The 21,924-nt window shown below is 40.3% G+C and overlaps 1 long non-coding RNA gene across 1 annotated transcript in view; it reads right to left on the bottom strand.

Annotated features, from left to right (window-relative positions):
* Positions 1–10,634, bottom strand: part of LOC115228100 — a 28,115-nt gene extending 17,481 nt beyond the window's left edge. Inside the window, exon 1 of the long non-coding RNA XR_003883186.2 lies at positions 10,415–10,634. This is a non-coding gene — a long non-coding RNA (uncharacterized LOC115228100). The remainder of the gene's footprint in view (positions 1–10,414) is intronic.
* Between the last annotated feature and the right edge of the window lie 11,290 nt (positions 10,635–21,924).

Here is a 21,924-nt window from a genome sequence, read left to right as displayed (position 1 = left end):
TATCATAAACGCAACAAGAAACTTAACTGCACTCACAAGCAGTTTTGCTACCAGGTTTAGAAACCTGATAGCTAAACATTAATAGCAGGATATTTAACCTCTCTTCCACTAAAGAGATTTTTGATGAGCCTCTTACTATGAAAATGTCCTAGGTAATGGTAGCTTCAAAGATAATTTATGTTACAACTTTTCTAGTAATAATATGAATAATAAAAGATGCACCTTAGAATAGGAAATTAATTTGGTTTGCCCTCACTCTCCCAAAATGTTAAAGCTAATTTAGTTTAAAAATTCCTCTCTCTCTCTTAGATAAGCGTTTCTCAGAAAATCACAAGTACAGAAAGATCTTTAACAGATAAATAAATTATCATAAAGCTGCTGCCCCCAATATAAAGAGCATCATCATCCATAACCACCACCAAGAGCCCACTTCCAGTTATAACTGCTGAGACTCTGAAGCTTGTCCATTCGTTGTCCACTCAACTAGGGGTGCCCAATAAACTTCATCTTATATGAAGCAGAAATTACAGTTACACTATATGACAACATAACTAAAAAGAAGAATTACATCAGGTTGTATAAAGGCAACTTCAAAAAATGCCACACTGAACACCTATGTTTTTCCGGCACATGGACAAAACTAAGTCAGCTAGCCATATATGGGTTTTACGACACACTCCACACCACATACAATCAAGTGGAAAACTATAGAAAAATCCATGTCATATGTTAATGGATAAAACAAATGAAAGTTATGCAGTTTTACACATCCTTTTTAGATCTAAAACTTCCACCACACTGTTGAATTCCAGATCAGAAATTTTCAGCAAATGTAAACATATGGCAAAGTTTCTTTTGGCAAACTGGAGAATACCAACCTCACCAGAATGAGAAGCTGTTTTGTACACTTTAGACCCCTTCCAATGATTCTGCCTCATCTAGCCTTATGATTCTACAGTCAAAGGGAATGTAACTAATTCTTTTTTACCTTTCTTTTTCCATTTTTTTCACCAAACATAGGCATGCTTTAAAACTTGACTAGATAATATCTTCAATATATGAAAATATATACTAAGTACATTAAACAACATACATATATATATTATATATATGATATATATATATATGACATATATATACAAGCATTAAAACAATAACATAGTTATCGAACTTTCTTTCTTCCTGCGTTGACCTTTTTAACGTTTATTTTCTTTAAACTATATATGTTTGTGCGTGCAAGTGTGTGTGAGTGTAGACTCACTTTTTTTTTAGATTGAAACCAGGATTATAGGAACTGAAACTTGGGACAGTGGAAATACCATGAATGATGAAGAGTTACAGCATATGGGATGGGTGTTAAAGAAGAGTGGGCCATCTGGAGGACTTTTCTCTGCAAATGTATTAACATAACTGCCTATTTTGTTCTTATATGAAGGCAATTCCTGGCAAGTACTGAAGTGATACATGTGAACTGGTAAGATATATGATTGATCTTTCTCACTTAGAAGGTTTAACAGCTGGGTATGAGACAAAGCGACAGGAATCAGATGTACAAAGCAGCTAGTTCTTTACCTGATAGAATAAGTGTATACAATTATCTGTTTCTATTGACAAGTAACATCTTATTCAACTGCCAACTACTTTCATACTGTTCTTTTGGAAATATTTTCATAGGAAATTTGATATTTTAAATTTTATCAAAAACTAGCAGTATCACCTGGTGTTGCTTGGGTTTGTTTCAACCCTTTAGAATTGGAATTTTTGAAAAGTAAAAATTTTGCATTATGCAACTTGTTATTCTCTTCAAGTAAACATTTTTCCAGTTGAAATACACCGAAAAATAGTGACACAGCAGTCAAAAATCATAAAAAATAGGGATTTTCATAGAAAAAAAGCACCTTTTTGATGTAAATAATTTTTGGTGTTAACATGGTCCGATTTGAATTTTATCTTCTACAGAATGAAGAGCAAGCCTTCATCTATTATACTCTCAATTTTGGTCAACTTGTGCTGCAGGGTCTCGAAGGAGATAGAGTTAGTTGAAGGCTACCAAACCTGCCACAACAGACAACTTCAGCTTTATATATATAGATTTGCTACACACTACTTTCTATCCTTAATAATGAAACTTGGTAGATCCAAAAGTTAAACACACAAACACAGATACACACACAGACACATAAGTTGAGTTTTATATATATAGATCTCTCAACGGGGATTTCAGGGGAGAGTTTCAGGGAGTCGCTGGCGATGTATTGTGATGATCAAAAATCCGGCCTGCTAAAATTTGGTTAAAGTGATTCAAACTGCAGACACAATGCAAAATGGTCACATTTAATTCAAAGCGTTAAAAATGTTATGAAAACAATTGGTGTGTTCACAAAGTCCAAATGATTAATATGAAAAAACCCTCCAGGCTACATCCCGAAAATTCATTTCTTTGCCAAATTTCTACAATGTTTACAGCGATTCATTTTTATATCTTGATTTTTTATTTTTCATGCAATTTACACATGCCTGCACGCGTGGTGAACACAGTTCACGTCAAACAGCTGAGTAAAGTTCACTATTCAATGCATGGGATAAGGCCTAAACAAACACATTATCGATTTTTGCACTTGCGAGATGAATTTCGGAACAAAAATAGCGCAGTTCAATTTACATTCACCTAAACTTTAAGTGACCCATTTTTGGTGGTTCTACGATTTGTTGGCTAGGAGGAGATGTGCCAGGAAGTTAAACGCACAGACACACACACAGATACACATACAGACACACAAGTTGAGTTTTATATATATAGATATCTGAGCAGCTTAGGTGGGTGTTTAATTTAGTAATTAGAAAACCACTGACTTTAACTTGCACCTCTTTTCTGACCACATATGCACTGGTGCAAAAGTACTATGTAGATAGTGAATGCATACTACAGCACTAAGATTTTCTCTTAGCAATGAGCAAATAATTTGGCCACTATTTTACATGCGTAAAGTTTTGTGTTGCCCAAACTTCTGCTTTAGAAGCTCAAAGACTTTGCAATAACAGCCACATCAAATAACTGACCAATGTTTACTAATTGCTTTTCAATCCTTTGATTTTAACTGTAGACTGTAAAACAATTAGCCAAAATATCTAACCACAACAGTCTTCTGCTGGTTTAAAGTTCTCTTTCCATAGGTTAGGTATGGGAGACATCTTTCATAAAACCTTTTACACTCTTTCTTCACTTTTCCAATGCTTTTCCTAATTTTTTGTCCTGGTTTCTCTGCAAAACCTTTCCGTTTTGAGGTACAAATTCATAGTTTTTTCTCCTGCTACTTAGTATTGTACTCCAGTTTCTTGAAAAAATTGATCTATCCATATTCAAACTAAAAACATATCTTCCTGTTTTGCCAGTCCCAGCAGAATTCTGCTAGAACAAACGTGAAGAATTATTTCAACTGCTGATATATTACCATGTTGTATTATGTTTTTGTATCCCACACTGGCGAAGTCACAAAATTCTTTTAGAGACATTAAATGACCTGTATATATTAGAAAATATTTTAATATTTTCATGAGTTATTTGATATTAATTGGCATGAAGTTGTGCACAATATGTACACCTCAGCTTCATTTAATGCCAATATAGCACCTTCCAAATTTTGCATAAAAATTTACAGGTTCCCATTTTGTCAGGACTAGCTGCAACTTTGGCTAAAATGTGTGAAGATCATCTTTCATAAGCAGTCAGATGTTTTGAAATTCAAGTCATGCGAAACAGTATGAAAAGCAAAATTAACTTCTTTAGCAGCCACTTTTGGTGAGATACTTGCAAGACAAATTAAATCAAACAAGTTTTGCAGTGTTTCTGGCTTTCTCATGGAAAATGCATGTAATATAAGGCCCAATGTTAACAATTATAAATACTTGAACATGTCATAGTTTGTCTCAACACAAGATTCTCAGTCACTAGTTAGTTTCTCCAGGGACAATCTGGTTTTCCAATGGTCATCTGTTTCCTTCTTTTTTGAAACTGGAGGAACAATTCTAAATATTTGGACTTTTTCGTGTGTATGAATGAAGTACAAGATTATAATTTTGAGTCTCAACTGGGTTCCTGCTACAAGTGTTTCATTAGGGTTTAGTAAGACTAATTAGCACCAATGTCTTGCACCTTTCTGTCAAATAATAAAGATAGTAACAAATAAATATTTCAAGATTATTAAAAACTGGGACAGACTTTCAAATTGGCTGGAAAGCCAGAACAATGAGTTAAAATAGGATAATTTAGGCCAAACCAGGTTATACAACAAATAAATATTGTCTACAAATATATGAAGTAATTCATGATCAACATCATCATTTTAATGTCCACATTTCTATACTAACATGAGTGAGAAAGAATTCACCGAGACAGATTTTCTCTGACTGGATGGCCCTCTTTTCCCCAACCTTCCTTTGATTCCAAGAATGTTATGTTTTCTGCATGACAGGACATGTTTTTGTGGATGATTGGAAATGAGCAACACCAAATGTATGATGCTGACACATTCATGAGTATTGTGCAAGGTCAAGACAAGCAGACACACACACACACAAATCACAGTGTATAGTTTATATATCCCTACACATTTTTTCTCTCTCCATTTTCCTCCACTCAATCTTTTCTGTCAAAGAGCATGAGCTTGAAATATCAAAGACTTTTCCATTCTTCCTGAGCGTTGAATTCATACATCTACCTGTTGTTCCCTCACCTGTCTTCCTCTTTTGTTTTCTGTAAATTTGAAATATTATACATCCATCGTGGCCAATCTTACAAATTGGTTTTGCACTGGGGTTCAGTAGGATGTTAGGTAAAAGCCTGATTATGTAAGCCTGACTCTTCTAAGTTGGCAGGTAATTAAGAAAATGTGGTGACTGTTTTTCAAATTTTCTTCCATACCAACCATCTCTGGAGAGTACAGGATAACATAATCAATATACTGCATATTTTTTGTGATTTGTGGTGGGTTTGTGTAAGTAGGTAGATAGAGAAACAGATAAACTGACACACACAAACAGGCAGATAGATAAACACATTTATATATATATATATCCTCACCACTATCCACACTGCCCTTGCCAGAGCATATTCTGTGGACCATGCATCTGCTCTCTCCCCCTGCACCCGCCCCACTGTCTCCCGTTTCTCCTCACCTACCACCCCACCACCCTACCTCTCCAACGCACCATTCTCCGAGCCTTACGGTGACTCCAGTCTGACCCCTCCACTTCGCATATCTTCCCTAACTGACCCCCTCCCCTCCTTCAAATGAGCCCACAACCTACAAGACCTCTTGGTCCACAGCTTCTTCCCTAACTCAACCTCCCAAACCCAGCTCATTACCCTGCTCCCGCCCATGCTGCCGCACTTGCCCTTACATCTCCAACACAACGCTCCTCACCAGCACCCATCATCAACACTATCATGATGTGGTGAGATGTGGACTCTGAATATAGAGGACATGCAAAGACTAGAGAGGAATGAAACTAGTATGCTCCAATGGATGTGCAATGTCAGGTTTCATGTACAGCAAACTGGCATACAAGGAATCAAATGCAGCATGTAAAAGTGAAGACTGCACTGGTTTGGTTATGTGATGTAAATGGATGAGAACAGTTGCATAAAGAAATGCTGGTCATTTAAAGTGGATGGAACTTGTTGAAAAGGGTGACCCAGGAAGACAAAGAACTGAATGATTGGGGATTCATTATACTTGATAAGACCCATCCATCACAGCAAATATAAGGTCCTAAGATCACCTTGGTTATGCTTGCTTGTGCTGGGCCCTGTCAAACATCCCCACATCTCAGCTCCCCAACATCAATCCCTCCTTGACACTATTACATCCCCTAACACTATGTGTTACCAATTATGGCCTTCCCTCAGTTTCCATCCTTCCTTCTAATTATTATCTCTTTCAACAAGCATCCGTTCCCCAGCTCTTCTCTGCCATATTTTACCTTAACACCCTTCATACTTGCTCTCATTCTCGCACCACACCCACTCACTATAGCCACCCTTATGTATCTCTACATCCCTCTTCCCACTGCTCTTGTGCCTTGTTCATCATCCTCTACATTCTGATCCATTAGCACTGAGTCACTTATTTCTCTCTCAACTTACACCCCACTCCATAATGCTATTTCCACTTAAGCCACACCTCCTCTCCACATCATTCCCTACATTCCCTTCTACACCCATCTCTAACCATCTCTTCCTTCCCTCCTGATCCACTACCCATTTTATCTCTTTCTCTTGGAAGGTTTTGCTCTAGCACCTCATCACAACCATCTGTCACCCACCCTTATCTAAATGTGGGGTAGCCATGCTTCTTTTCTATAGTAACACACATTTGCTTGTTCCGGGTAGAAAGTCACACAGGGCTGTTTTTCTTCTTCTCCTTTCTTGTTCTGTTTTGTCTTGCAAGTTACTTAGCAACTTCAAAACTGCCAGTGGCATGAAAAAGCATGCAGTACAGACTGTAAAGTGGTTAGAGTTAGAAAGGGGGTATCCTGCCAGAGAAATGATCTCAAAGCTGAAACGGAGCATGATGCAGCCCTGCAACTCACTGGAGCCAGTCAAGATGATTACAATGATGTATAGCTATCATTCTGGAGTGGATCACATAATGAACATAGAAAATTTAGCACTATTTGGTAAGGAGAGTTAAAGACAAATATCACATCATGTGTAGACCAACAGCCATTCTCGTTTCAATTAGTCTACAAGAAAGCCGGCATGAAAGCCATGCAATTTTGGAATTGTATAAGAGATATTAAAACAATTTTCCTTTCATAATAAATCATACTTTGTAAACAATCCCTCAGACATTTCCTAATGCATTTCCATTTTTGCATAATTGTATGAATTCTTGTGTGTAGAATACAAATTCACAAAAATTTTCTGAAAATTCCGAAATATAAAAAATTTATGAGGGGTTATATGGTGTGCATAAAGCAGAATTTCGTCAATATTTCATTTGTTTACAGTTGACATCACGTGCTGGAACATACAAAATTATAGCTTCCAAATTCTGTTTTATGACTGGATAAAAATTATAAAACTTTAAACTTCTGTAACTTTTTTTTTTTTTTAATTTCTGGAAAAAGTGAATTAGCCCCTGAGATTCAGTGTGGAGAATTGCACCAATACACCAAATTTTAAAATTTTCAATAAACTTTAAAATTACCAAAGAAAAAACTCCAGCTCAATCTGAATGTATACCTCACAGCACTATCATAAATCTACAAACTGTAAATAAAGTAAAATCTATTAACACATCTGTTTCAAGATGCACAATTCGTACAAGCAGTATCAGCCAATGTCAAAGTACACATACCACCACCATTATCAAAACCCCCACCCCACCAAATACTAATTAAACTTTACAGCTTCAACATACGTAACCAGGAATTCTAAAATCTGTCAGTATTCTCAACGTGACATTGTAGAAAAACGGAGAGCTTCTGATGTTGTTTTTCATTCTAGTATGCTACAAGTGCTGATGCTAACACAGCTTATTCTGTCTTCACCTGTGTCTGTAGCATCAAATGAGCAAACATCCAACACATTCACCATTTGAAGAACAGGCTCTGTACCACAATCACACAGCACCCTCTAGCACATAGTGCCATAATGCATAATAAAAATGCATTGCACATCCTCGTAGAAAGTGTCTTTGCTAAAATGAGTGCATGCAGAAAAGTTTTTGGAATGCTTTGAGACACTTTTCCATGTGTACGAATGTAGGATGAAAATTTCATAGGCTGTCTATAAAAGAGTGATGAAAGAGCTGTGAAATCTTGCTTGCATTAATTTCAATTCTCCTATTTAATAAATGCATTGTTTCTTTCCAGATATAATGATATCTGACTGTCCGGAGAAAACTTCAAAAATAATTGTTAGCAACTTCTCTTGAAAACAGACAAAATTTGGCATCGTGCTGTAATCAAGTACCTACAGGGAAAGGTTTTGGCACTCAAGGACATTCATGCCGATGTTATTCATGTAGACATGATACATTAAGGGTTGACACTCCTGCCTTGTTGTCAGTACAAAAGTGGCAGCTAAATTTAGCAAGGGAAGAGATAGTCTTCAGAAAAATCATGGCTTGGATGTCCTGCAGCTGCTGCTGCCACCACGGAAGATATTGTGTTCATCACATAATGATGAATGATAGGTGATTGACTATAAATTAAATACCCAGTGCTGTTAGTATATCCTGTGAGAGAGTTGAGACTATTCTGCAAAATGAACATAGCATGATGAAGGTTTCTGCTCGCTGGGTCTCACATGTTCTGACACCCGATCAAAAATGCTCCAGGTTGATCACGAGAACATCTGACATTGAGGTGGATCCAGCACGTTTCCTTGATTGTTTCCTAACCCAGGATGTTTTTGGGTTCATCACATTGAGCCAGAGACAAAGAAGCAATCCATGCAGTGGAAAGAAACACCTCTCTTCACCTGCTCCACTGAAGGATAAGGTTGTTTCATCTACAGAGAAGGTTATGGCCCCGATTTTTTGGAATATAAAAGACATTGTGCTTATTGACTGTCTTCATAAGGGTCACACTTTCAATGGAGAGTGCTATGCCAACTTGCTAAGGCAGTTATGAAAGGCTACTAAGACCAAACGCCCAGGAAGACTGATGAAGAGGGCCGTGTTTCATCAGGAGAATGCTCCAGCACACAGGTCCTATTCAGTCGACCCCCATAATAAAAACATTATTATTATACTTCTGTTTTGGTATTAAGAATGAAAAGTCTATCTTGTTCGTAGAAACTTTTGGACTTTGCTTTGCACACCCCAAGCAAATTTAGTTCCTGGTCAGTGGATGAGTGTCTAATGGCGTCACTGAGCTAACGTATGCATATACAGACTTGAGACGGATATGTGTCTGTATGTGTGTCACACACATCCGTCTGAAGACTGTATGCGCATCGTAGCACAGTATCTCTAATGTACATATGCATGCACACACAAACACGATTTATAACTTTTAGGCGGATATAAACAGTTCATATATATATATATATATATATATATATATATATATAGTGTACCTACACAACTGTGCCCCACCACCGATTTGTTTCCTCATAACTTACTTTTTCGAATGAAATGCTTTACAATTGGAATTCAGAAGGTGTGGACTTCGATTATATCGAAACTTGTTGCGAAAAAGTTTTTCCGAGTGTCGGGAGAGCAGTTTCGGAAAATTTATACGAGTTGGCTTTGTTTCTACCTAACTTTCAGTAAAATAGATTTTCATTGAGGAAATTTTCTATAAATATCTTTCAAACAGTGTATGTTAAGATTGTATCGTATTTAAAATGAAAGAGTAATTGGCGATCTCGCACAAATACACACTGATATAAACCACAAAATGAAACTCGAAAGTTCAATAAGAATTGTTTGTCATTATAAATGGGAGCAAGCCCATATCTTTTTTTACTTTCTTTTACATATTAAATTCCAATACAAACATAATCTACACTATCTGAATGGTGTTTATAGAAAATTTCATTAAAAAAGGGAAAAAATGCCCAGTTTCCTGAAAGGTATGAGAAAAACAAAACAGACTTTTGTAAATTTTCGGAAACTCTCTTCCCCACCTTCAGGAAATTTTTTCCTATAACTAATGCCGATATCACTAGAATCTGCACCATCTGAAGTATATTTATAACATTTCATTAAAAGATATCAATTTTTCAGGTGGATTTTCGATCTTCTAATCAGTATCAAATTTTGATACTGATTAGAAGATCGAAAATCCACCTGAAGATTGTCGGTAGCAGATATGAAACAATTGTAGTGGCGGTTTATTTAATTTATATTAAAATTTTATGTATTGATTAAGTCTTTCCTTGTTTGGTTTTAAAATAGTGGTTTTGTCTCGAATTATATTATATAATATTTTACTATAAAATGGATTTAACCCTAAATCTGATTTTTCCCTGTAATTTTGGATTCATTCCCTAATATTTATTATATATATATATATATATATATATATATATATATATATATATATATATATATATATATGTATACACATACATATATATACATACTGTTGTGTTATGTGAATGTATAGAGAGAATATATATGTATGCACGCATATACATGTAAATATTATGTATATATATATATATATATATATATATTATCGGATAACAGTAAAAATTTACCAGTGTGTCTACACATTTTATGCGTGCATGTTTAAATAAGCTACTCTGCTTTTTGTGAGGCGCTTAAATAGACATAAAACCTCCAAATTTAAACCGAATATGAACTTAAACTTCTGTAATTGGACAGTTGAAATTATAAAGCAAGTTATGTTTTCTTGTATTCAAGCTTTAGATGAATATTAAACAATATTTACTTACCGACGACAATGATATCCTTACATTTACATTATATAGAGTAAACGCGGATGTAAAACCTAAACCAAGCCCGTTTAGAAGATCAGAATATATTTTTACCTTGCTTACATAGCCATCGACAACTTTTAGGTCAACCAATTGTTTTGTTGTTTACCTCTCTCTCTCTTTTACCCTCACTCTACTATCGTTCTATTATCGTCTAACCAATTAGGTTATGTAGATAAATAAGCTGATAGCATTTCAATGTTGTATGTCCGTTCAGACTCTTCTACTTTCACTTCCTCCTTTTCTTTCTCTGTGTAATTTATTCTTCTCTCTTTCTTCTCTATTTTCACTTCTATCCCACCGTATAAAGAATGAAAGGATTTATGAGAGAGAGAGAGAGAGAGTATTTCTTTATTCAGCATAAGGTTGAGAAAAAGAGGAGACAAACAAACGTTGGAGTCAGGGTTTCGAATGAGACGAAACGTATGAATAAACAAACAATTAAAATATATACAATTAAATGAGAATGAGTGAATAACAAAAAATGAAGCGGAGGACACGGTTGACCCCACAAACCACATACGCTGAAGACTTCGATTTCTCCTTTTCTACATTCTCGATAAAACAGGTTCTTTCACTCGCAACATACTTGCTATAGACTTCCATCTTTTACGAAACACACTTTGCGACAGGCATTTCTTCTCCAGCCTTATTTTCCGTTTCATGTGGAAAACGAAAAAGTCGATTAGCTCGAGACTGGAGATAAACAGGCCTGTTGCAATTCCTTTTACTCTCGTCCTCCACACTACTTCTTTCGCCATAGCAACTACCGAAATAAACCAGGCTCGCTCCTCCCTATTCAGGAAGGTCGGCGGACCGATCTTAATTACAGATTCGCTTGACAGTTGTACTCTTCTCGAATGCGACAGCAGGTGTTCGACATAAGCCCAGAGTTCAGTCACCTTCGGGCATTGCACAATTCCGTGCAGGACATCTTGCACAAACCGGCGAAGGTGCACACCCAGGTCTAAAGAGCTTATCTCGAACCGGTAAAGCTCCTTTGTAACATTGCCAGGCCAGGGACTTTTGGTAATTATCCATAGGCCCCGGACCGAGTGTTCTTTGGAACAGGCTGGCCAGTTGATTTTCGTCGAAGCCCAGAGTTTCTCCTAGGACGTCGTCACACTTAAACTCTACTAACCCTCTATAGAAGAACGAGGTAGTACCCCCGCCACCGGCGTTGCCCGACTGGGAAAGAAGCACGAGTGCCTGATAGCACTCTGCATGCCACATGCCCAACCTCGGTCTACACTTGATCCATGGGTTCAGTTCGTTAAACGATGTGAACTGTGGAAATAACAGCTTGACAAACGGAGACCACACCTGCTCACCGTCCAGGTAAATCCCGAGGTGCCTAAGCCTGAGCGCATTTTTAGCCACGGCATCCCTAACCCACCCTTCAGCGGCTTTTGGCAGCAAATAGAGCGCCTTACAAGAGGTCTGCTGCCCCTCCACAAAAAGCGAAAGAGCATGCGTTCCAGTTTGTTCAGCCACGGATCAGGGCAAGGCACGACGGTCAGGCGGTAAGTGATTACAGAGGCGATAAACACTTCTGCAACCTCCGCCCTCCCTTTCAAGGACAGCTTCCGCTCAGACCATGTCTGAGTTAGGAGAGCCACCTTTCTCGCCACCTCGCTCCAGTTCTTCTCTATCTGGAGATCTGGACCTAACCAGATCCCAAGCATTTTCACCGGTCCTTCCGTCCAACGTCCTACGACGCTGTCGGAAGAAATCGTCTTGCCCCTCCAGGTGCCGAGTTGCAAGCCGACCGATTTATCCCGGTTGACTTTCGCTCCTGCCACCGTTTCGTAGTCCCTTAAGGCCTCACCCACCCACTGTAGGTGCTCGACTCGGGAAACGATGACGGTGATGTCGTCCGCATGCGCCGAAGCTGACTTTCCGCACCCAAGATCTTGCGGAGTGCCTTTCATAGTTTCCAACCTCCTCAGCAACGGCTCGAGGGCCAAAACGTAGAGAAGCGGGGAGAGAGGACACCCTTGACGTACCGAACGTTCAATGCTGAACGGCTCCGAAAGGAAACCATTTACCCGAACTACCGATTCGATGTTGCTGTATAAAGCGATGATCCATCCGCGGAAGGTCGGGCCGAAGCCAGCCGCCGCCAGATACTGATGGTCCACCCTATCAAACGCTTTCGATTGGTCCTAGTGGACCATAGCCCCACTCTTGCCAGGAATCCTATTTACCCTTTCTAAGGCATAGCGTAGAAAGTGGAGATTGTCGTGGATGGTCCTTCCAGGGATGGCGCAAGTTTGCGCCTCGCAACAAGTTCACCCAAGACCCGCGCCAACCTTTTTGCTAAGACCTTGGCCAAGATCTTCAACTCTGCGTTAAGCAGAGTGATAGGCCGGAAATTATCAATTAAATCCCCCTTGTTTGGGTCCTTTCTTAACAGCGCTACCACCCCTCGGCTCACAGACTTAGGAATTCTCCCGTTCTGCTGCCAGTTGGTGTACACGCATGCAAGTAGGTGCCCAAACAAGTCTGGCATGCTACTATAGAGTTCGTAAGGCAGATCATCGAGTCCCGGCGATTTGTCCCCGCCGCAGTCTGCCAACATATCCTCGACTTCTTTGGCTGTGATCGGCGCCTCACAAGATTCCGCGTCCGGCCTCGATAGACGCGGCGAACCGGCTAGGAACTCTGCGAGCTTCTCCCCGCGCTCCAGCTCGCCGCTCCTCCCGAATAGCTGGCCGAAATGATCATGAAACACCTTGCACATCTCCTCGGGTTCGTTTACTAATCGACCATTTGGGCCCGTCAAGGATCGAATGGTTGAGTTGTTGCCATGCTGGCCCTCTACCACCCGGGCCCATCCGACTGCGTTGATCCCTTCCTGTCTCATTGCACGGATCTTAGCCCTGACAATGCACCCTTTATGTTTAGCTTTGAGATGTTAGTCGAGTGCTAACCTCGCCGCTAACACTTTCGATGCACTGCCTGATCTCATTGCCTCTTCTATTGCCTTAACTAGTTCCTTTTCTACTTTGTTTCTAGCACTAGCTAGTTCTTTGCTAAACCTAATTGACTCAAATTTGATGGCTCTTTTCAGGGCGTACCACCATTTGTTGTTGATAATGGATCCGGTAAACGCCCTCATTACTAATTGTTTAATCCGATTCCTGTAGGCTTCACAGTCCAATAGTGACTTGTTTAGTTTCCAGTAACCGGTACCTCGTCTACACATGCTATCTATGTCGAGCGTACAGGTCACTAATTTGTGATCGCTGTAGCTGACGATATGGTGTTGTGGACAGCTAAGTATTTTCTTATCTTTCCTTCTAGTTATGATTCTATCGATGTAAGATCTGGACGCCCCGTCGTTTCTTGCCCAGGTCCACGCTGGAGTGTCTGGATGGTCCAGTCTGAATCTATCTGCCAATTCGAAACGACTTAACATATCGTTGAGGTGAGGTAATCCCCTCCTATTCTTTCTCGAGCCAACATAATCTACGCTTGCATCGCAAATTATGTTGAAGTCACCTAGCAATACTAACGTGTTCGACGTGCCAAGAAAATTCTCTAGGCTTTTGAAATACTCTTTCTGCCCGGCTTTTCCTTCGCAGGGAGCAGAGACAGCGACCAGCCTGAACACTTTACCACTTCTGTGCGTCACATCCAAAACAACCTACCTGCCTTCCGGATCTATAAAGACAGTTCTAATCTCTAAATCCAGGTTTTTCCTGACCAGCACTGCCACTCCTCCTCTCCCTCCAGGTCGACAGGGAGAAACGTATTTCTCGTAGCCGTTTAGAAGGGGCATAAAGGCCTGCAGCCCACTCAGTCTGGATTCGGTAATTACCACTACATCCAAACGATGCGACCTAAGGTCGTTAAGGAGGTAGCCTTGCTTCCAATACGACCCCAGGCCGCGAATATTTATACAACCGAGTTTAAACGAGAATGTGAAAAATTAGTCGAAAGTTTAAAACTTACTGTTTTAACGGAAGAGAGGGTGTAGTTTCACCCTCATCTTTTCTGTCTGTGAGTGTTGTGTTTTGCGAGGTCAGTTTTTTTTGCGTATTGCCTGTACAGATGGCTCTATAGTATAAAATTCTACATTTTCAGAAATAGTATTATTTACATCTGTTGCGATATATTTTTTCGGCGATTTCATTAAAATAATTTGGTCTCTTAATAGTTTATTATTTTTATTTATCGCCGTGAAGGTGTTTCTTTTTTTAATGTTAGGCGATTGTGGAGGGGTGTGTGTGCGTGTGTTTGTGGGGGTATGTGTGCTTGTAGAAGCGTGGGTGTTTGTAGGTGTGTGTGTGCTTGTGGTAGGTGTGTGTGTTTGTGTGTGCTTTTTCCAGTGTGTATGTTTTTTTTGGCTACGTGTGAGTTAGCGACTGTATTTGTGGGTGTGGGTGTGCTTGTCTGTCTCGGAGCATAGTCCTGTGTATCCGAAGAGGGTGGGTTTTTCCGTTTCCGTCTTCCTTTTAAGGTGCTACGGTGACCCACTCCTGGATGTTATTGTTGATGTTGTCGTCGTCGTTGTTGTTGTTGATTTCTCCCGCTGTCGGCTGAACTTCGGCAATTGGGGTGCGCGATGTGGCTGCTATTTCTAGCGGTGTGGTTGTTGTCTTCGACGTCGTGCTTGCCTTTTCGGCAGCATTTTCTTTGGCTGTCTTCTTCTTACAGCTCGACCTTATGTGGCCTTTCTCGCCACATTAGTAACATCATGGCTTTCTCCTCTCGACTACTACCATCATGCAGGTATTTTCTCCAATTGTGAGGGAACTGGGCAATTTTTCTAAGTCTGAGGGGTTTGCTTGGATCACAAGCTCTAAATCTTGTCCAAACCAGTTCATGTGGCGATATCTCTTAGGCAGAAGAATGGCAATTTCTTCCTCTTTGCCTAAGAGAATAGCGGCTATGACAAAGGCCACATCTATTTCGGGTGGAATATCCGTGACCGTTATTTTTGAAGTTCTCTTTCCTAAATAAGTCGGGAGGAGAACTACATCTTCCGACTTCAATGTCCTTGTGAATGTTCCCTAGCTTTTTCTTCGCAAGGGAAACGCACCTCTACAGTGCCAAAGCGACTACCCCTCGTTATATAACTTGTTTGTTGCCATATCGGCCTCAAGCATTTTTCTATGGCTTCCCTCGGCACGAAGTCAATTTTTCTATTTTCACATGATATGTTTTGTATATTACCGTCTTCTCTCCGTCGCGTAAATTAATTCACTGGGAGGGAGCAACTTCACATTATCACCTTTTTTTTAGTAAACCTTGGTATTTCTTTAATTCTTCTTTGTTAATAACTATATTATCACAGGGGCGAGTTGCTGCACTCGCAAAATTTACTTTTGACTTTTCCTGTTGTGTAGTAGCCTCGCTAGACATCTTGTCGTCTTCTTTAGTAATGCGCGCGTGAGACGCCTCTTTACTTTTACCTTCCTCCTCCCACATTTTCGCCTTCATGCCTTCAAACAAATTTTCAAAGTTTTCCTCCGACTCGGAAGAAATTGGTGGCAAATTCATGTTTTTCGTCGCTTCGCCCCTGAAACAAGGGGGAAAGAAGAGCAAAACTCTGCTGCAACAGCAGAAAAGAAGTGGTCTCGACGACCAAAACAGCAAATTTTCACAATTTTCAGCACAAAAACAATCTTTCACTGCGGAGCAAAGAATAACATGACCGATCAGATAGAAAGAGCGGTAATTATTGTTTTCTTTCTCTGTTTCTCTTGTAACAGGATGAGAGTTCAGGAACACTGGTGGGGTGTCCGGTCTGATCTTGTCACATACAAGTTGAAGATACGGAACCAAAGTCAGGCTGTCTTCAATAACAACAATAGTAGTTTATTCTGCGGTTCACAGGTAAAACATATACATATGTATTTCTTGTGGGGAAACTGGCAGCCGAGTCCACAGGACTGTTTACAATGTTCACTCGTGTGAGCCAAGAAGATACGGTGTTCGTTCCGCTTCGAAGTGGGAGCTTCTCTGTGCGTAGGGTGTTCCCTGAGAGAAGTCGAGCCACGTCCGATCGCTAGCTCTGCTCTGCTAGAAAGACCGATTTAGTGGTCACGCTTTCAGGTTGAAGTTCCTGCGCATGCGCATGAGGAAACTTCTGGTGGCCAACCGGAGGTAATCCAATTCTGCGCATGTGCACTGAAACTTACACAGAAGTGTCACTACACCATAATTCTTGTCTTTATTTTTGGCTCTCTAATTTCGTTTTTGTTCACCTCCACCCACCTCTTTCTCATTTTCAGGAGTTATTCTTTTTACACTATCCCCAATTCCGCATCTCAAAGCTGGCTCTCGTTTATCAAACAGACCGGCGAAGCTTAGGTTACCTTCAGACGGTTCTGAAATCACCATCATCCTCATCATTGTTATCATCACCATCATCATCCTCCCCATCATCATCACCATCATTATTATCAGTATCATCGTCATTTTACGTTTGTCTTCCATGCTGTCATTAGTTGAACTGTTTGGCAGAATCTGATAAGCCAGAGGATTGTGTTGAATGCCAATGTCTGCTTTTTACGACAGTTTCTACAGATGGGTGTCCTTCCTATTGCCAGTCATTTCACAGAGTGTACTGGATGTTCTTTTAAGAGTATTGTCACTAATGAGGCCACAAAGTAACTCAATTCTGAATTTCAGTTTGGAAAGAAGTGAAGGAAAATAGGAATGGATCAGGGAAGATGAGGTGATAAGTGGCAATACTTAAAGGGTCAGTTGTGGAGAGAAATAGAGAGATGATGTGAAGCGTGTGGAGTTGGAGAGAGAGGTGAGTACTGTACAGAGGTATATAAAAGTCAAAATTAATATGCAAAGCTGTTTAGGGTTAATGGGGCATTCAGTGGAAAATATAGTGGTAAGAGGTAATATTGCGAATAAAAGATGGTTGACAAGAGAAGTGGTGCCAAAAACAAAAGTTGGATGAAATATGTGCAGCTTTGTTCTCTTGTAATTACAGTATTTGAGTAAATAGTGCTATAATTAAAAGAGTGATGAAGCGGCTGATGTTATAAAGATGAGTTGTAGAAAAGGTTTGATCGGGACAGATGTTTTGTAGGGTTATAGGCGTATATAATACGCTTTTAGAATCTCATTTTTTTGGTTGAGATAAAAAGGTCTTCTTGAGCACAGCAAGTCACCAGTCATCTCTGTTTTTATCATCTCTTGCATGAGGCTCAATATCATGAAATCGATCTTCATTACTTCATCCCATATCTTCCTGGGTTTCCCTTTTCTATAAATTCCATCTACATTTAGCACATCAATGTGCATCACAGTACCATACCAGTGTAGTCTTCTTCCTTGCACACTACATCGGATAACTCTTATACCCAATTTTTCTCTCAGCAGATTTGCACTTTGTAGCATATTGCATATTGACTTTGCACATCTGGTAAAGCATGCTAATTTCATTTCTTTGCAACCTTTACATGTCTTCTGCTTTCGAGGACTATGTTTCACTACCATTTAGCATTGCTGTTCATGCACAATATCAGTCTGAGAGAGACGCTTTTTCATACCAACAGAGGTAATAGCTCTCAGAAGTTTCTTCACTCACTTCTAATTTTAGCAACTGTGCTTTCAGAACATCCTACTCCTCTACTAATTAGGTCATCTAGTTAACAGCAACAACCTACTGTCTATAAGTAGATTAAATGCACTTGAACCCAGACAGGATAATCTTAGTTCAGACATGAACCCAGGAAGTACAATCTTAGCTCACTTTGAGGGCAAAGAATGGACTCAAATATACCACATAAAACAAAATATGGAATATTTACTACACAGATAAATGTGATTGTTTTTCTGAATATTCACTTTGTCAGCTGTCACTGAATGTAATATGTAGTAAGTGTTGAGTCACAGGTGATTGGTACATATACCACCCAGGAAGAGACAAATGAACAAAGCAATTATCTTATATAATGAAAAATAAAGGCATTGGAGGGGCAATGCATATCCTATGCACAGATTATATTTTTCATAAACTATAGTGTAGATTGTAATGTGTTGCTTGCCCATGCTTTTTAATTGAACTGAATTAATTTTTTTAAAAGTATCGCCATTAAAGGTATTTATACTCCAGTGAAATTAAGTAATCAACTCCTCTATAGGCAAAACCCTGAAATCCATCAGTGTACACACTCACACACACATACATACACACGCACATGCACACATACATACACGCAGTTGCAGCTCTATGTATGTATTTATATGACTTTTACTCTTTTTACTCTTTTACTTGTTTCAGTCATTTGACTGTGGCCATGCTGGAGCACCACCTTTAGATGAGCAAATCAACCTCAGGACTTATTCTTTTGTAAGCCCAGTACTTATTCTATCGGTCTCTTTTGCTGAACTGCTAAGTTACAGCGACGTAAACACACCAGCATCGGTTGTCAAGCAATGTTGGTGGAGACACACACAAACACACATATATATACATATACATATATACGATGGGCTTCTTTCAGTTTCCATCTACAAAATCCACTCACAAAGCTTTGGTCGGCCTGAGGCTATAGTAGAAACACTTGCCCAAGGTGCCACTCAGTGGGACTGAACCAGAAACCATGTGGTTGGTAAGGAAGCTACTTTATTTCAATAAATTTGCCATGTAGGCATAATACAAAGGGGACAAACAAGGACAGACAAACATAGAATAGTGAAGTAGCTTAAAGCGTTGTTATGAATTGATTAAAAATATGAAAAAGGCGAATAATTAAAAATAAAATAATATAAAATACATTGCGTTATGCAATGTGACACCGAAAGAAAGGCATCTGACATCAGGGTGGGGCCTTTGCTTTTCTTCCAGCTCTCCACATACTTGGTGCCAATCACTCCCAGCTTTCTTACCACAGGCTTCCATCTCATCTCGAATTTCTCACGTGACAGGTACTGCTTCCCCAGCCTGATCTTGCTGTTGAGGTGGTAACTAAAAAATTTGACCAACCCTTAGTCAGATACAAAAGTACCCATCACAATCCCTTTCACATGTGTCTTCCATACCGTTTCTTTTAAAATGGCTACCACACCATAAAAACAGGCCTTCCTTTCCCTGCTAAGAGAAGAAAGCAGCACAATCTTGATGATGGATTCAGCTGATAGCTGTACTCTTCCCATCGATGACAACAGTCGTTCTGTGAAAGCTATCAATCCCGATAATTGCGGACATCCCACGAATGCATTGCAAGATGGTTTCCCTGTCCTGCCCACATCTCGAACATGATGGTGAGGTGGCACTTCCGTGCCTTGAAAGCTTATCACGAACCAGTAACACCACATGGAAGCACTGCCAAGCAAGGGATTTCTGGTAATTATCCAGATACCCTGTCCCGAATGTTCTCCTGAACAGGTTGATCAACTGATTTTCATCGTAGCCCAGGGTCTCCCCCAAGGCGTCTTCAGACATTAATCCCTCTAACCCACTATAAAAATCTGTGGTGGAACTTCTGCTGCCGGCATTGTCTGCCCGAGAGTGCCTTATGTCACTCCAAATGCCAATCCCCTAGTTTAGGTCTCTGCTTGATCCATGTACCAGTGTTTGTTAAGGACTTTAACCTCGGAAGGTAGAACCAGACGTGCAGTTACCACACCTGTTCTCCATCCAGGTAAATCCAGAGGTGCCTCAGCTGTAACACAAATTTTTCATCCTCAGAAAAGGCATCCCTAGCTCACCCTTCAGTGGCTTCTGGCAGCAGACAGAGCGCTTCACAAGAGGCTTTCCTCCTTTCCACAGAAAGCAGAAAAAGATTCTCTCCAACTTGTTCAGCCACAAATCAGGGCAAGGCACCATGGTCAGACGGTAGGTGATAACAGATGCTATAAACATCTACACCAACTCCACCTCCCTTAGCAAGGATAACATCTGCCCAGACTAAGTCTGGGTCAGAGCAGTCACCTTACTGGCTACCTCACTCCAATATTTCTCTATCTGGAGGTCTGGTCCAAACCAGACGCCAAGCAGCTTAACAGGACCTTCTGTCCAATGCCCTACAACATTATTGGACGACATCGGCTTGCCTCTCCACGTGCTGAGTTGCAAACCGACTGACTTGTCCTTGTTAACCTTTGTTCCCGCCACCACCTCATAACTTTTGATGGCCTCTTCCACCACTGGAAGCTGGCTCTCATCCACCACAATGATGGAGATGTCATCCACATACACTGTAGCTCCACCTCCACACCACAGATCATTCGGTGTGCCTCCTAGTGCTTCCAGCTTCTGCAGCAATCACTCAAGAGCCAGTACATACAAAAGCGGAGACAGGGGATACCCCTGACGCACTGAGAGTTCGATCCTGAATGGTTTCGAGAAGAATCCATTTACTTTGACTGCAGAATCGATGTTGCTGTACAAAGCAGCAATCCAACCATGGAAGGTTGGGCCTAGGCCAGCCTTTCCAAGGACTACTGCCAAGTACCGATGGTCGACCCTATCAAACGCTTTAGACTGGTCTAAATGTACCAGTGCCCCTCCTGTGCCAGAAAGATTCCCTACCCTCTCTAAGGTGTAACATTGAAGATGGAGATTGTCACGGATCAACCTGCCCGGGATCACCTTCCAGCACCTCAATCACCTCCTCGGCTGTGATTGACCCTTCACAGCACTCAGCTTCTCACACCGAGAGACATGGGCCACCAGACAGGAAGCCCCTAAGGGCCTCATCATGATCCAGCTTCCCACTCATCCCGAACAACTCAGCAAAGTGTTCGTAAAGTGCCTCACACATCTCGTCCTGTCTTTCGACTGAACTCCAACTATCATCAGTCAGAGACCTAATTGTGGCATCATTGCCACACTGGGTTTCTACCGTACGGGCTTATCTGGCAACATTAATTCAGTTATTAACCATCAGTTATTAACCACAGAGCCAGTTAACGCTCTCTATACTAATTCCTTAATCTGACTACGGCATGCTTCACAAGTCAAAATAGACTTGTTCAGCTTCCAGTAACCGGATCCTCTCTTAACTGCACTATCTATGTTCAGCTTACACTTAACCATTCTATGGTCCGTGTAGGATACTTGAACAAGATGTGGACAAATAAAGCTAGCCTTATCTCTAGCTCTTATCACTATCCTATCTAAGTAAGACTTGAACTTTCTATCGCCATTCATCCAGGTTCACTCTGGGACATTCAGATGGTCAAGTCTGTAACAATCCTCTAGCTGAAATCGCTTAAGCAGATCTATGAGACGTGAGTTCATTTTCCTATCAATTGAGCCAACACTGTCAATGCGTGCATCAACGAGAGCATTATTGTCACCTAACACCATTAATGTCTTTGACGTTATGAGAAAGGTCTCTAGGCGTTGATAAAAATTTGTTTGCAATCCTCTAGCACAGGGTGCATAGATTCCGATCAACCTGAAGGATCTACCACTGTACCTCATATCAAGAACGACCAGCCCACCTTCAGAGTCCACATAGACTGTACTTGTCTGCAGAGTCAAGCCT

This window comes from Octopus sinensis, unplaced genomic scaffold (genome assembly GCF_006345805.1).
Source record: "Octopus sinensis unplaced genomic scaffold, ASM634580v1 Contig09408, whole genome shotgun sequence".
Classification (NCBI taxonomy): Eukaryota; Metazoa; Mollusca; class Cephalopoda; order Octopoda; family Octopodidae; genus Octopus; species Octopus sinensis.
This window is presented reverse-complemented; position numbering and strand designations above follow the sequence as displayed.